Here is a 17,313-nt window from a genome sequence, read left to right as displayed (position 1 = left end):
CAAGTAGCAGTTTGCCCCCTTCAAATCCAGACAGACTGGGAGAGCAGTTGAGGGATCAGTTAAAAAAAATCAAATGAGCCCAAAAAAAGTGTTGAATACAGTTATTAAAGAATGGGCTTCACCAAAAGATCTTCCACCATCAAATGAACTTGACGCTTTAATACAGGCTGTTGGCATTTGGGCTGGCAGTTGATCTGGCAGTGGGAGCTTCCTTTTGACTAATAGGATTTTCTGTTTCAGGGTGGATACAGGTGCAAGTAGTGAAGAATGATATCTTTAATCATCAAACTAGGCTTAACAGGTTTCCACGTCCCCTTAGGACAGGATATCCCGTCCCTATGATGTCACTTCCGGGGCGTGAGCTCGTAGGGGTTGCCCCGGAAGTTCCACCTGGGCTGAAATCCCAACCCGTAAGTGCTGGAGGTGTGTTTAACAGGAACTTGGTCCTTAGCGGGGAAACAACTCCCTCCATAGCACAAATCTTCCCCTTGATGGGGGGAGGGGAAAAGCCATGGTTGTGGCTCTCCATTGTAAGGCATGATGGCCCTGCTGCTGCTGCCTTTTGAGCCCGGGACTCCTGGAACAATGTTTAAGAATTAGTGACAAGGCGCGTGCTCTGTTGCCAGTCAAGTTTTCCTGCATTAACTTCTCCTCCAAACGCACGTTTTCATGACTCCATCAATCTTCAGGGAGGCTGTGTTTCAGCGAAAAAATCAAGGGGAAGATTTGTGCTATGGAGGGAGTTGTTTCCAGCCACCTGGAAGAAAAATTAAGTGCAAAAAATACAAGTACCAGAATCCTTGGAGTCAATTAACTTGCCACACCTGAAAAGGAAATGAAGCCACGCCTGAAAAAGCAAAGAAACACAGCCTCCCTTAATATTGATGGAGTCATGAAAACGTGCGGTTGGAGGAGAAGCTAATGCAGGAAAACTTGACTGGCAACAGAGCGCCTGCCTTGCCACCAATTTTTATACATATATATATATATATATATAGAGAGAGAGAGAATATAGAGAGAGAGAGAGAGCTCAAAAGCAGCTATTGGGTCCAGAGAGGAAGTACATACCCCTGAACTCTGCTGATGCATCACAGCTGACCAGGGGAGTTGCTAGGTCTGGAAAAGACCCGGGGCTAAGCTGATGTCGTTACAGTTGGGACTGGGGGCTAGCTAGTCTTTTGGCTGTAGCTCCTGAGATTCCATCCGGGGCTACAACCAAAAGATCAGGGGCTATAGCCCCCTTAGCCCCCCCCTAGCAACGCCCCTGCAGCTGACCCTCGGGGGGCTGAACCCCCCCAGCACTTCCCCTCCCAGCTTGTGCAGGGGAAGTGCTGGGGGGGCCCTCAGCTCCCCCTAACCCCCCCCTGGCGGTCAGCTGTGATGCATCCCCTGGGGGGGGCTGAGCCCCCAGCACTTCCCCTCCCAGCTTGTGGAGGGGAAGTGCTGTGGGGAGGGTCAGCTGTGATGCATCCCCTGGGGGGGGGGCTGAGCCCCCAGCACTTCTCCCAGCTTGTGGAGGGGAAGTGCTGTGGGGCTCAGCCCCTGAGGGTCAGCTGTGATGCATCTGCTTGAATTACCAGCCGACAAAGCAGGCCACTCCAGTCACAAAACCATAGGGGGGCAATGTCTTGAATGCCCAAAGGTGTTGATCTTCCAGGTTAATTTTGCAGCTGTCTGCAAAAGCCTGCCAGTTTTAAATCCCTATAAATTCTGGGTGATGTTTAGACAAGCTCTCTTCAGTTTGCAGTGAATTAGCAGGTCCATTGTGTGAAGCCATCCTGACACTTACAGTGACCATGCCGAGCCAGACAAACTCACAAGTAACCAAGGGGGGTGGAGGTGGGTGTATAATCTCAGGCAGGCAGCAGCATAAGGTAGCCTTGAGTAAAAAGCTAAGCTAATTGTTTTATTATTTAATTTATCTACAGGACCATTACCCAGCGCTTTCACTCGGGGTCCTGCTAAGCTTTATACCTATAGCAGGTACTATTTTACATGTTACTGTGTTTTTTTAAAGCCTCAATGTATTTTTAAAAATATATACATGTGGCTAGGCCCCTAGGTTTGTTAAGCTCTGGGGAAACATGTGGACTGATGGCATGTATGTTTAAATACTGATTTATGTGCAGGGCCCTGAAACACAACAGCATATCCGTTTTCATTTATTTTTGAAACTGCCCTGCTGTTACATTTCAAGGGTTACACATGTTGTTTTATGTGTAGCCCCTTGTAATATGTTATTTGCCAGGTACTTTTTTTTTTAACGTGTCCTGTAGATTTCGCTACATGCATCCCGATGTATGTCTCAGAGCCCTTAACAGCATACCAATATAAACAAAAATAATGCTGTGAAACATTTGTGCGTTTAAAGGCTTCCTAGCTCCTTTTTTTCTAATTATGTTGTGGTTAAGGGCTCTTATTGACCAGTGTGCGCCAAAGCCCCTTTTGGCCTTTTTTTAAAAAAAAGATGCTGCGGGCTTGGGGATGCCGTGCGTGTGTCCCCAGGTCAGCAGCAGCACCCGCCTGGCTTTAAATGCATATTACAGCACGGTAGACGCTCGGGCTGTAATATGCATTTAAAGTCAGACGGGAAACATGTATTACAAAAGCTGGCCGCCCTTTCTGAAAGTAAGACCAGCTTTTGTAATACATGATTCCCACCTGGCCTGCGTCTCCCGTGCTGTTGATGGCCCTGCTGAAGGATTGCCCCTCAGGCTTCGGGTTGATCTGCCTTTGATCAGGGTGATGGGCCCTGCAGGGGGAGCATCTGCCCACCCTTGCATGGGCCATTTGAGGATGCCTGTGTGCCACATGTGCCCCGATGGCATGGGAGCAGTGAATTTCGCAGCTCCCCTGTCATTTAAAAATAAAAATAGTCAGAAACTGGGAATGCCTCACCATGATGTGTAGGCCAGCCCCACAAATAAGGGACACCTGCAGCAACCGATATTGTTAAACAAATATGTTTTAAACTACAGAAGTAACCTGCAGCTACACCTGTAGTTTAAAACATGTTTATCTAGCAATACAGTGCAAGCCTACAAGCCTCAGCACTGGGACATACCTGGGGCATGTCTGTGACATAAGATTGTCTCGGGCACCAACGAAAAAAAAAAAAAGTGACCCAAGTTTGCAAAATGCCCATGAATTTTCTTTTGTGCCACTATTTGATTAGCACTCAAGGAGTCTGTTTTTTTTTTTTTTAAAACATGAAATGCAACTGGCTAAAACTATAAGCCTCATAGCTAAGAAGCTCAGCAAACGGGACCCCAAAGGTACCCATATGTAAATGCCCATTCATTTTCTTTTGTGACACTGTTTGAGTAGTACCCAAGGATACGTTTTCTGATAAAAAATGTGATGCAAATTGTACATTTTAAAGAATATTTACTCAGCAACAGTGATCAAAAACTATGAGCCACATCGTGCAGTAACCCTGCACACTGGCACACGTTGGCCCAGAGAGAGGGGCCCCCTCTGACCCATAATAATAAAAAATTTGAAAATGCCCCACACATGCATTTTTGGCATTTATGGTTCAGCGCTGTGCCAGAGGACCTAGAGGTCAGTCCGAGCCTGACCAGAGTGAATTAGCGCCAATGGTCCCAGCTGCAAATAGCTATGCAGTCCTTGCTTGACACACTTTGAACAGTACCCAAAGAGGAAGTTTTTGATAGAATGTGATGCAAATTGTACATTTTAAAAGAATACTTATTCAGCAGCACTGGTCTAAACTAATAGCATCATAGCACGGTACCCCAGCGAGTTGACCACCAAAGGGTCCCAAGTTAATAAGGACCCCAAGCATTGTGTGTTGTGTTTCTTGTGCGCTCGTGTGTCGACGGCCTCCGAGTTTGGTCATTTGCAGCATGGGAGGCCAAAGGCTTATTTATTTAATTATTCTTTCTAGCAGACGAGTATGCTGCATGGGATGCAGTCTTGGAGGCTGTGTGCATCAATTCCGAAGCACTTAGCGACCTCTTGGCCGAATATGGAATTCATACTATAGCTACCTTGGGTGTGTACAATTCATATTTATTTTAATTGCAGATTTTTGAGCATTAACATAGGTTTTGGATCTTTAATAATGTAATATGTGTGCATTAACATAAGCTGTTGATCTTTATTATTTAATATGGGGCATTAACATAAGCTGTTGATCTTTATGATTTAATATTGGGTATTAACTTTTTTTTTACAATAACATCAGCTGTTATTTAATTTTTGTTTAGCAGTGATGCATGACCACACCTATGATGATGACACGCCTGATGCAGGATCTGAGGCTGGTACTTCTGCGGCTGTGCGAGAGGCATTGGACATTGTAGCAGGTAATTATTGCTGTCACTTTAGACCTGTTCATTAAAGGGCAAACGCTGTAAAGCATGTATCTTTATATAGGATCCTGGGTGCTTTCCACGAATTGAGTCTTTAGTGTAAAATATGATTACGTATTTGAAGCATATGTCTGTTATGCGACTCCTTGATGTAGAGACTGGTGGTAAATGTTTTCTTTGATTTTTATTGTAGATGCACACATTGAAGGTCCAAGACCGTCACTGCCCCCATCAGTTCCCCAGGCCAGTGGACCATCAACATCGGAGGCTACGCCCCGGCCCCACACCGGATCCCCCACACCAGCAGCTAACCATTCATTAAAAAGGAAGCAACCTTCCGGGGATACCCATTGTATGTCTGCATAACTCCTAACCGACAAACCCCTTTTTTTTCCGCAGCAGGGGGCCGTTAATATTTCAGTGCATCTTTGTAAAACCCCATACTGGACCGCTCATGTTATTCTAGAGTGTTGTTTGGGCTCATTTTTTTTTACCAACTAGGGCCTTTAATATTTTAATGGGGGGCTAGTAAACCTTTAGGTTTACCCTGGCATTGTATTGTAAAGTATTGTTTGTTCTTTAATACAACACTAAAACAGTTTTTTCTTTTATTTATAGGAGCGTGCGTTGCTGCTGAGGAAGAAGTTATAGCGCAGCCACTCTCTGTGATGCCACCACTGCGCACCCCGCCAACTGCAGGTCAGCCGCCTACACAGCCAGTGTACAATGCCAATATTCATCACTCTGTGTTAGATGGAGCAGTAAAGTTCCTTTTAAATAAAAAAGAGGCGCTTATTGCTTAATAGGGGACTGGTGTCTCAAGGGTTTGCAAATGTTCTAGGTACCCCTAACCCGCAGTGTATTACTGTTCCCAACAACCATATACCCCAGACTATTGAACCCCCATACCTGTAACGCCTGTGAATGTCAGACCTCCCCAGGAGACACAGATCGAGGATGGTATTAGCTCATGTCCGCGGACACCCAGCTGTGGTGAGATCACACACCCTCATTTGTACTCTGCAACGATCCACAACGTTGGCATCTATGCTAGTCCTCTGCTGGGGTCCCCTGGTTGGGGTGCGATCACACCACCACACGCATGCACACCTACAAGCCCCAAAGGCATAGTCTCTGATAGTCCTCTACCAGGGTGCCCGGTTGAGGTGCGATCACACCACCCCGCACATACTCACCTACAAGCCCCAACAGTGTAGTCTCTGCTAGTCCTCTACCAGTGTCCTCCGGTTGGGGTGCGATCAAACCACCCCACGCATACTCACCTACAAGTCTCAACAGCGTAGTCTCTAGTAGTCCTCTACGGCGGTCCCCAGTTGTGGAGAGATCACACCACCCCATGCATACCACCTATGGTCCCCAACCCTGAGCTATCTATTAGTAATTCTGAAGATATAGAACGTGTGGGGGTTCAACCTAGCATCAGTGTTAAACAAAAAAAAACAGAGAAAGGAAAAGCACTTATCCGGATCGCATAACAACTCTATATTATGACGCCAGGCCTGGAACCTGAGACACCGGTTTGGTAAAAAAAAGCTCTAGCAGATATGCGTAAGCACGTGTCAACGCCAAACACGTTCTTTTCACTAGAGAGCCTAAAAACAGGGTGAACACCCAAGCTAAAAAAAATGCTGAAAAATAACAGGTCCCCAACTCTTAAAAACAAACTTGAAAAAAACAAACGGGGGCTACAAAAACATATACCACACAGGCCTGGTTTTGCAGCACCCCCAGAGCCTTTAAGATCTGGGGTGGACCCCGGGATGGGTACAGCCGAGACGTACTTAAATGCAGTGCGCCCAAGACACTGTGGTTAGTGTTGGAAGATACAAACACCCCCAAAAACCTGGTTAAAAAGCGCCACATACCTATAAAAGATTTACCGGCACGCTGTTTAAAATGGCTTCAAACCTGTAGGCAGCGGAAAATGTTTCTGAAACGCCCGAGTAAAGCTAAAATAAAAATCATGTAGCAAGCACAGCCCCAAAACACACCACCACAGGCCGAAACGGACACAGTTTTCTTGCAGAGTATGGGCACATACCAGAGAGATCTACCAAAGTTTAGAAGTGTTGAACACTATGAATTGTTCGCTTTTTAAATTTGGAACAGTTAAGATCAACCGGGCAAGGTCTATTAATGATCACAGAGGCTGTTGAAAGGCTCATCTCCCAGATTCTTGAAACGGTTGGGCCTAACTATTTTGTCCAGATACGCCTAGACAGCACTGTTTTAAACAAGCCTCTTGTCACCAGGCGGTCGTTTCGGCAGATCTTTGATGTTTTGCAGTTTCTAGAAAACATTGGAATACTGTTACATAGTAAGGCCGAACTGGTCATAACCGAGCCCCTGAGACTAGTGTCGGGGGTCGTCCAGTTTAGAGATGGAGGGGGGTGTACAGACCCCTGAAGAAAACCCTTTACAGCATGGTGTCCAAGAAGAACCGATGGCTCTTGGATTTTAATTACGGGAACACATGTATGGCTGCAAGCATTATAGGCCTGCTAGAGCCTAGAACAGTTACGGATGGATACATTCAGGCACAAGCTATGGAGGTTCACAGAGTATTGGTATACCCTCTGATATTATGGTTGGCTTTCATGAATTGCGTTTATTTGAAGATCACTTCGGTGTACATATCAAAAACCTGTATAATGAGGACAGGCTTTGGAAATACTTCCCGGCAGGTGACAACATGAATAAGAACACTGTATATAATTTATACCACGATCAGCACTATTATGGAATCTTAAACCTTCACGGTTTCCTAGGGGTTTCAAATGTATGCCCACATTGCTGTCACATATATAGTAATAAGGTGGCTCACAGGTGCCACTTGCACTGTAACATGTGTCAGACGGTTGCGTGGTGGTCAGTGAAACAGGTTTTAAATGTCCCCGGTGTAAAACTTTTGCCCGGCCCAAACACTGTCTTCAACAACACATTGAAAAAGCATCTCAAGGTACAGCCGTAGGTCATCTTAAAACAGACTGCAGGACCTGCAGCCGTTTTATAAAGGTCAATCATGATTGTAAGGGATGGATATGTCCACGATGTGATGTAGAAGTGGTCTCCTTGGATGAACACCAGCGTTATATGACACAGCCAAAAGAAATAGCCAAGACAGAGAAATACATAATCTTGGACATGGAGTGCATGCAAGAGACAGGCATACACATCCCCAACTATATCTATGATATGCATATCACTTATGAGGACAGCTGGGAATTCAATGGGGTTGACTGTGTCAAAGGATTTCTCACCACATTTCTGATTAAGAAATTCTGGGGTATAGCTTTTTGGCTCACAACAGTCAGTACGATGGCTTCTTCATAATACAACAACTGATTAAAGAGAGTCGACGTCAAACTGATAACTCAGGCTGCAAAACTGAAGCTCCTCGCTCTACCAGACATTAAAATTCGCTTTATCGACAGTTTGAATTTTCTGCCCATGAAGCCAAGCATACTGCAAACTGCCTAAGGCTTTTGGTTTCCCGGGGTGCAAAGGTTGTTTCCCACATTTCTTTAATATGGTCCAGAATCAGAATTATGTGGGAGCCACCCCCCTATGGAGTGTTATGGTTCAGAATACATGATTGTAAGGAATCGGCCCTGGAGACTATGGGACTATTGGAGACACTAGTTTCCAAGTGTGCTCCACTCTAGTCCTCACCCAAGCTGGCTGACGCTACTACATAGGTCGGCTCCTCCCCTCTTGCCGGTGCGTTGTATCTGTTTTCTTTCAGACCGCGCTGCTGTGTGTTGTGCAGTTTCCTCCTTGAGAGCATTCGCTTCTATTCTACTCCAGTGCCTTCCTTTAGAATTTCCCTTCCTATTAGGAGCTTGCTCTTGGTTCTACCTCGCCTCCTTTTCTACCTTAGCTCTGTGCATTACTTTTTTTCTACCTCACGGATTATTACCGCAACATTCTGCTATTCTTACCCACGTTTCTGTAGCTGTCTCCATGCTCACGCCTCTCACTCTATTCAGGGTCTTGTGCTAACTCTGCCCTTTTTCATTTGCAGTTTGCCGGTATTTTATTTTCTTACGGAATTCTGTCCTTTATCCTTCCTGGTTTCAGGCTGTTCCTCTGCAACCTTTATTTTCTACCTCTTCCTATTCCGGAGGACCTGCTACTTCAAGGAAGTACTCTAAGGAGTTTCAGTCTGGTAGTTTATTCTACCTTACCTTCTTTTTTCTGAACTGCATCTCCCAGAATCCTGTGTATCCAGTCATATACCATCCAGAATCTATTCTTGGATACTGCTCTCTCCGGACCGAAATACCTTCCAGCATACGAACTCTACAGGGTTTTTTCTGCCTTCCGGCTTTTTCCCTGATATTGGAGGCTGGCCCCCTGGGGTCCCCAAGGATAGATTTGTATCTCTGTCAAGGTGGCCTCCGGAGGAGCCAGACCTTACTTACACAAACGGAAGAGTAAGGAAAAGATTCGAAGAACAAGACGAATCGCCTTAAGGTGAAGAAAGCCTCCAAGGACACTATTTCCGAAGACTCGGGTGAGGAGTTAGGGGAGGTGGAGCCGAGGCTTGACAATGATGCCTGATGACAAGGAGGCCTTACTTAAATTGTATACAGAGGCCCGAACACAGGTTTTTGATTTTAAGAGAGAGCTAAAAACCTATTGTTATGAAGATGTCAATATTTTGAGAACAGCCTGCAACAGTTTTCGAGACAGCATCATAGACATGACCCGAAAGGTGCACACTATGGATGATCTTGAAAACCCTGAGATGAAGATAAGTATATCCCTTTACATTTATCACCCTGGCTAGCAGGTGTATCCATATATACAAGCAGCTGTTTCTAAAGTCTGAAACAATAGCCCTCATACCCCCAGACATGTATCACGGGCGCCAAAAACAATTTTCCACACCCTCCGTACAGTGGCTAATGTATATGTCTGAGCAGATCAAGACACCTATACAGCATGCCCTGTAGGGAGGCGAGAAAAAGATTGGCCCTACTTTCTAGACGGCTATGCTTCTTTAAATGGGGTGCAGCAGGCCTAGGTGTTTAACAGGTGTTTTTATCACGGGTGCCCACAATGTTATAAGAAAGTGGACTATAACACCATGGCGGCGTGTACGTATGATCATCTTTACAGGAGAACTCTTTTAAAAAAGAATTTTCTTGAGACTCGGGGCTGCGCGTTATTACACTTTGGGAGCAAGAGTGGACCGCAATGTTGAAAAAAAGACTCTGATGTAAAGCATAAGAATTTACCAGAACTGCTAGAACTGCCTGACACTCTTTTTGAAGGTAGGACTAATGCCATCAAGCTCCATCACGAAACCGTCCCTGGTGAGAAGATACACTACTTAGACTTTACCAGCCTCTACCCCTTTGTCAGCCATTCAAAACCCTATCCTTTAGGGCACCAGCTTATCTATGAAAATCTGGGGATATTAAGCAGTATTTTGGTCTGATCAAATGCCAAGTGTACCCCCCTAAGAAGCTTTATTTCCCGGTCCTCCCTCAGAGGATTTCTGGTAAGCTCATGTTCCTATTCTGTATGGCTTGTGCAGAGTCAAAACAGACTGAAAAATGCACACACAGCGATGATGAACACTCGATCACGGGTACCTGGTTGTCTGTATGAAAGCAAAAGGCATCAATTTGAACGTCAGCAACAGCATGAAGATCAATCTTGACAGTTTGAAAGAGTTACTGCGTGAGTACACTTTAAAAAACACTACCAAGGATATAGTGGTGCAGCAGCCATCCATAGAGCGGAGAAAAAGCGCTGGGAAATTAGCACCCAGACGCTGCAGAAGACTTTGAGGGTGGCGTTTGATGAACAAACGATTACAAAACATTACCCTACGACTACTGAAAAGGAAGCATCGCGCAAGATGGACACTCTATTTCAACACCCTTTTTCATGTGTGCTAGTGGGTCCTTCCAGCTGTGGTTAAAGATATTTTATTAATCAGCTCCTAGAAAATGCCCATACCACAATGCCTGCCCCACCGGATAATGTCATCTGGTTTTATTCTTGCTGGCAAAACTTGTAAAATGAACTGTCCTCTAAAATACCACACCTGAAGTTTGTGGAGGGGTCACCAGATTCTCTGAATGATGACAGGTTGCTACTGCCAAGCCTTGTTAATGATTATCGTACATGATCACATGATGGATGGCCATAGCTCCGAGCTGGAAAAAGCTTTCACGCATTATTCACATCACTGTAACCTTAGTATTTGCTACATTGTACAGAATGTGTTCTACAAGGGCAAGGGCAACCATTCGATAACGCGTAATGCCAGTTATATCATTCTATTTAATAACCCCAGAGATAAACAACAACTCTCAGTTCTAGCGCGACAGATGTATCTGGGTAACAGCCGGTTTTTCATGGAGGCCTTTGAAGACGCTACCCGTAAACCTTATGGCTACTTAATGGTGGATTTAAAGACAATCCCCTTAGAGGACTACCGACTGCGCACAGGTATTTTCTATCCGGATTTACTGGTCGTTTACATACAGAAAAAAATCCGGTGAGGAGAAAAGCATCCCTCATTAGTACCCGCGACCGACCATCATGACGGCAAGTATATGTCGGAACTACGCTCTCCTTAAAATGCTAGTAACGGCCCTGCCCCAGGAACGCAAGGCTATTCTGTGCTAGGCTTCTGATGATTTAGTATCGGCTATAGCCGAGATTGCGTTCAACCCCATCAGGGGGAACGTTCCACTATCCGGCCGCCAGTTAGGGGTCTTAAAAAAGAAGATGCTAATCCTCAAGAAACTGGATAACAAGCGGGCCTCCATAAAAGTTAAAAGAAAACTTTTAAAACAATCCAGAGGTTTGATATTAGCGCTCATGGACCTTGCATTGCCTCTGATCACCAGGCTTCTAGGGGGCGGGTAATGGAGCACAGTCAGAAGATGTATCTGGTTGACAAGCTCCAGCTGGATGGTCTGAGCACCCAAAACCAGGAAGACCCTGATATTCGAAAATCAGCAACCCTGCAGTTTAATTCTGAAATGCAAGAGGTCCTATGACCTCATGATTTATCGGACTACGACAAAGTTACCCCCTATTCATCTATTCTCCAAAAATACTTAACACATTTTAGACAAGCCGACAATGAGAAGAACAAACTAACATTGTACATGCCCCCTGAAGAGTCCACAAGTCTCGGCAACACAAGCCCGGACAACCTGTTTCTGATCCCCTGGTGGTGGAAATCCTGAACACCATTAACCCCTGCTATCGTAAAAATGCTGAACTATTGTTGAACAAGATGACTGGTGAGTAGAGGTTGGAACCCTGGAACGCAAAGGGGGAGTTTGTATGTAAAGGCACTACTGTCAAAGGTTCAAACGTCCATGATTTAGTTCGCAGCATTACCAACCCGCAGGCCTTTGGAAGACACAAAAAACCACCTAGAGGCTGGGATCTGTTCATGCAATCTGCTGCAGACTTAAACATTCCCGAAAGACACTGGTGTTAAAATCGCATCAGACGATGTTGATTCCCTAGATATTTCCTTAAAGAAAAGAAAAAAGAAAAAGAAACCCAAACGCGAGGCCTGGTTTAGTATGTAATGTGTGTTTTTTTTTATTTTAAGAACCATGTTTAACCATTGTAATGTGTATATGTATATGGGTTAATGTATCTGTTTTTTATTTTTATGAGTATACCAAGACCTGTTGATTAAACAAAGACGCTGTTTGTAATAAAATATGTGCTTAAGTAAATGCTTTTTTTATGTATACACGTACAAACTGTATAAACAAAGGTTCTGCTTGTAATAAAATACCATTATTATTTATACCAACCACCTGTTTTACGTCTAATTATTTCAAGCATGTCTAGCAAAACATTTAAAAAAAAAAATTAAACAGTGCACAAGTAAGAAGGAGACTTTTTAAAAGTACAAGATGTTTTTTATTTAGCCCTGTAAACATATCTACTGGTTATTAACACACTTACATTTTGGACAAAAACTATATACATTTACAGGTGGCCGGCGATATTTACGCTTGTATGCATAACAGACCGCAATGACTGTTTCTCAGACATTTTCGATACAAAGTAACAAGCGTGCTGCCTGTCATGATCTCTGCTTCCAAAAGGTCAGGGTTTTCCCAACTCCCTTGGAAGCAGATCCATAACCCAGGTTCCGAGTGCCAACCAGTCCCAATTGGGACCTTTTGGACCCAGTCCTGGCGCCAGTGGCACCAGGCTCATAAATATGCCCAGTCCCAGCGCTGGAAGCGCCGGGCTCATAATGCTTGGGTGGACTTACCTTCAGCAGACCATGCTGCTTACTTGCCTGCCAGTTGAGCCTCTGATCCTCTTCTGTTTGGAACTACTTTTCCTGTTGGGTGGGGCTGGAGCCACTCCCTAGATTCAGAACACTGGAACTCTTCTGGAAGGCAGGTACTCTTTTCTTACCAGGAACTCTTTTCTTACTTAGGCGTGGCTGTGGAAGGAGACACCTAAGCACTACAGGAGGCTATTTAAACCACACCCGGTGGATGAATCTTGCTTTGCGTTATTCTGCAACCTCTGCAGCAGAACGCTCATCGTGTCTTCTGCATCCGGTCCAGGGCCTAAGGAAAAAGGCTTACCATCCTGAATCCAGTCTTCAGCAACACCTATAAAGACAAGAAAGAACAGGTTAGCATTCCGGCATCTGAAAGGCAAAGGCTTACCATCCTGAATCCAGTCTTCAGCAACACCTATAAAGACAAGAAAGAACAGGTTAGCATTCCGGCATCTGAAAGGCAAAGGCTTACCTACTCTTCGTGCGCTCCGGAGGTCTTCACACTGCATTCCGGCATCTGAAAGACAAAACAAGGTGCGTTTAAAGACATTGGGGAACTTTAATACTCACGTGCCATTACTCCTTTCCACATCTAATCCAGTGGGTATTCTGGCACCCTGCAGCCGCTCCGAACTCGTACCTGCAAAATAAAAAGACAGTTAGAGCGCATAGTGAAGCAGGCAACAAGCGCTTACTTACGTGCTTCCAGGCGCTTCTATTCATCACACGGGCTCATCTTCAACTCACTTCAGCCCGTCATCCGCCATCGCCGGAACCCTGCAAAACAAGAGACATCATTACTAAAGACTTTAAAGACATTTGAATGACTCGAAACTTACCGTTCGTGCAGTAAACGACGGACAGCAGTCCTCTGAAGTCAAGAGGCCTGCGCTACCTATCCAGTGAAGAAACTGGTTACAGCACCCTGCCCCGAGGCAGATGGAGAGCTCGGCATTCACTTACCTAAGGTGAGAGCGTTAACCTTTGGGGGTCTACAGGAGAGGAGAAGAGGAAAGAGATAGGGACACCCCAATAACCCCAGTTCATTAACCCCATATTTTCTATCTGCAGACATCTTACTCTACACGTCAGGCATACAGTGCACAGAGGTCCAGCCCAAAGAGCCAACCGGGTGCTACACATCACCTTTGAAGATACGGTAGTCGCCCAGTCAAGACCGGCGCCTCTGCGAGAATCAGGTGAGCGTTACACTGCCCACATGTCACGGCTTCAGAATACTGTACACGGGTGCTATATGTTTAACATAGTCCAATAGATCTCTGTCGTTTATAGGGTGGCTTGGGAAACACCACAGACTAGCGAAAACAGTTATTGCACCAGTGTCTATAAACATAGCTATCCAATGTGTGCCTTCTTGATGCTGGGGGTCTATGTTCACCACAAGCTGATGGGGACGCTCTCCAGGTATATCCCTTGGAATGTTATCACATGAAAACACACCTCAAAATGTTTTCACAGCAGGTTTGTCTTTACACAGGAAACGCATGATCTGGTAGGTATCCATTCCATATTGTACAGCACCTGCCGCTGATTGTTGAGTTCTATGACCGAGTCAAATAGGGCCATAATAATAAGATTCACAGTACTTGGTAAATTTGCAGAAAACCGTACCTCAAGGCATAAATTACCATTCCTAATCAGATTAAAATGTCCTGATGATGCATTATCGGGTCTCAAAACAAAAGCCAGCAAGGTGTAGCCACTGTCGTAGTCCTCACGCGGTATCACAAATCCCTTATCAGGCATGTGCTTGCCGCTGATGGAGACTAGTCCCAGATACTCCCTAATCATATTTTTCTGGTGAATACTTGGGCTGTAGGCTTTGGCAGGTATGACGCCCCCACCCTTAAAAAAAGAAGCGTAGTTAATGTTGTCATGTTTAAAATTAAAAGGATTGTTCGCGTAATCCCCTGAAAAAGCGGTGTTATCGACAAAGCCAATAATGATTCGTTTAGGTAGCTGTCCCAAGAATAAGTTATCTTGACTGGCAACATGGCTACCCGGTGGTACACTGAAGATTTTCAAGGAGGTCCTCTCCACAGGGTATTTCAAGTTAGATACTTGTAGAGCGTCAGCATGAGCGAGTCTGACCGTAGGTGACACGTTGACCCTTTTAATGAATAAACTCGCTGATACTATTACCAGTTTGTAGGCTTCTGCATCATCACTGTTAAGACAGAAAGCGTCTATTTCGAGAGAGTTTAATTTTCAGATCAACACCATTCACCATAGGTTTCTCCTGGAAAAACAGATTTGCATGTAGACGCCCTAGTGAATCAAAATTTCTGCTACCTGTCGCATACGATGATCTCTTTATAAAACCCTGGTCGTTTCCATCTAGAGCATAATCCTCCATATGCCCCGCCGTGTCCTTATAAAAAAGCCTGCAGTGAGCTGGGTGTCCAAAGTGTCATCGCTGTAGTTCAGAATGCTTTCTATGTACGCTCTATAGGCGTACATATTGTCAATTTGTGTAATCATGCGATCACCTAGAGTGATGGCCACGCTTTTCAACCAGGTGGACCGGGACCGGGTAGGCAATCGTGGCCACCTTTGCAGCCTCTCCGATAGCGGTCCCATCCTCCTCTGTTATTCTACAGGTTAGGTAGAGTAAGGCTTCATTCAGATCCAGGTACGTCTCAGTTGAGCACAATATGTAAAACTCGATGGGAGCTAATGGTGATAGTGCCGCAAGGGGTGCAACTTCCATGAAAAAACTGTTTGACGCTCGTCTGTGTTGGGGGCACGACAAACAGGTCTAGTTCCGATTTCACACATTCCCCCGATGCACAGTGGATAAAGGCCATCCTTTAGAAAATATTGATGCTGGGCCAGTTTTTATTTCGCTTGCCCCGTCTGTTCTTGGTCGTTCGTTTTCTCTTCTGAATGGCTTTAGTTGTTAATCTTCATGTTTTATGCGGCTTTGGAGGCCCCCTCCTGCGCGAAGCTCGCCTTTTTCTTTTTGCAGGGCTTTTACCCACGTACACCAGGCCTGAACCCTCTTGTGCTGGTTGGTTGAAAAGATTTGTGATGGAGGTTGTTGCAGTAGACACCACATCCTTAGAAATGTTTGTTGCATCTGTTTTCATATGTGGCTTGGTTAATTCAAACCCTTTGCGCAGGAAGGGCATGGATCACCGAAAACAGACTTCTGAAAATACTGCCTAGTCCCTCACCATACATCACAGGCACACCTTGGAAGTAGGGCCGATTTCCATAACTGGCCTGTACGCGGTAATAATCCCTATACGCATGCAGCTCGCTGCAATTCTTCATGATCACCATGTTCTAATTGTCTCTCTCTCGTCTAGGGCTCACTTGTAGTTTCACCAGGACCTTCCCGTATTTAAATGAGACCAGATCACCCTGATCGTCCATTATCTGTCTGTTGATGGTTTCAAAATTACACTTCGAAACAGGAATATAATCAGGCTTCATGTTTTGTATATTAACAATGCCGTTATTTTCACCCTTGACTTGTGCGGTTTGCATCAGGGGTGCGTATGAGTCACCAACCCTTTGGTATTATCGCTGTAGATCGTGAGGCTGTAAAATACACCATCAATATATGCACGTGTTTTGTCCGTATTTTTAGTATTATTTTTATATGTTGAACGTTCCTCAACACCATTGAAAGTTTCCCGCTACATATGAACTCCACGGTAAGATCGGGAGATCTTACAAATGCTTTCCGGCGAGAGTTATTTAGAGACAGGCGTATATCAACATAGCGCTCGAGACTTGCGATCGATTTGTTGATAGTATCTAGCAGCGCTTGTATTGTGGGGTAGAAGCCGTGAGGAAAACCCACCTTTATCAATACAGCAGGTTCTCCATGTCTGATGGTATACCAGGAATCTCTTGTCCAGCGTGTTCCACGTATGAGGGTACTGAATCTCCATCAGCGCCGCTTCCCACTGACCTTGTAAATTAATGGGTTTAGCCAGTTTAACAGAATAATCCGATATTTCGGTTTTGGGGAATATATCTAAAGAGGCGTTACTGGGCAAGGTGATCCAAAAACTGCTGTTTTCCATCTTCTTCTCAGGGAGCGTCTCTGTTTTTTAGATCCTCTAGAGATGCCGCGTTGACCCAACTGTTGAATTTCTCAGGACCATCCCTGCCATTTTACCAGATGCTGTTTTAGACCCCCTTAACTTTACTCTGAATAATTTTCTCAACTCTACAAAGACGCTGGGGATCGTCGACCACCTTTTGTAACTCCTCTATGTAGAAATTACTGCTTACAACTTCACCAGCATAATCAGTTAACTGGTATATGTATACACCCTCTTTCACTGATGCTTTTGCCACTATGAAAATTTCATCAGTAAAGGATTGATGGTAACCTTTTGTAAAGACCCCTTTTAACTTGGATACTCGGACATGGTCCCCTACACCGAAGGCTGTTTTCTTGGTCTTCTCCGATATACTTCCAGCATACAGGTTCCGCCGTGCTGATAATGAGTTTTCAGAGGTTACAGCCCTGGGAGGCATTTTAATAGACCAGTGGTAGCTGTCATTATACACATCGATAAAAGTCTGTAATATATTCACATAGCGTAGGGTATTATAGGCTGTGAAATACCTCCATAGTTTATATTTCAGGATTCTATTAAAACCTTCAACAACCGCTGC

The sequence above is a fragment of the Ambystoma mexicanum genome, chromosome 3q, assembly GCF_040938575.1.
Source record: "Ambystoma mexicanum isolate Mex_15411 chromosome 3q, UKY_AmexF1_1, whole genome shotgun sequence".
Taxonomy (NCBI): Eukaryota; Metazoa; Chordata; class Amphibia; order Caudata; family Ambystomatidae; genus Ambystoma; species Ambystoma mexicanum.
This window is presented reverse-complemented; position numbering follows the sequence as displayed.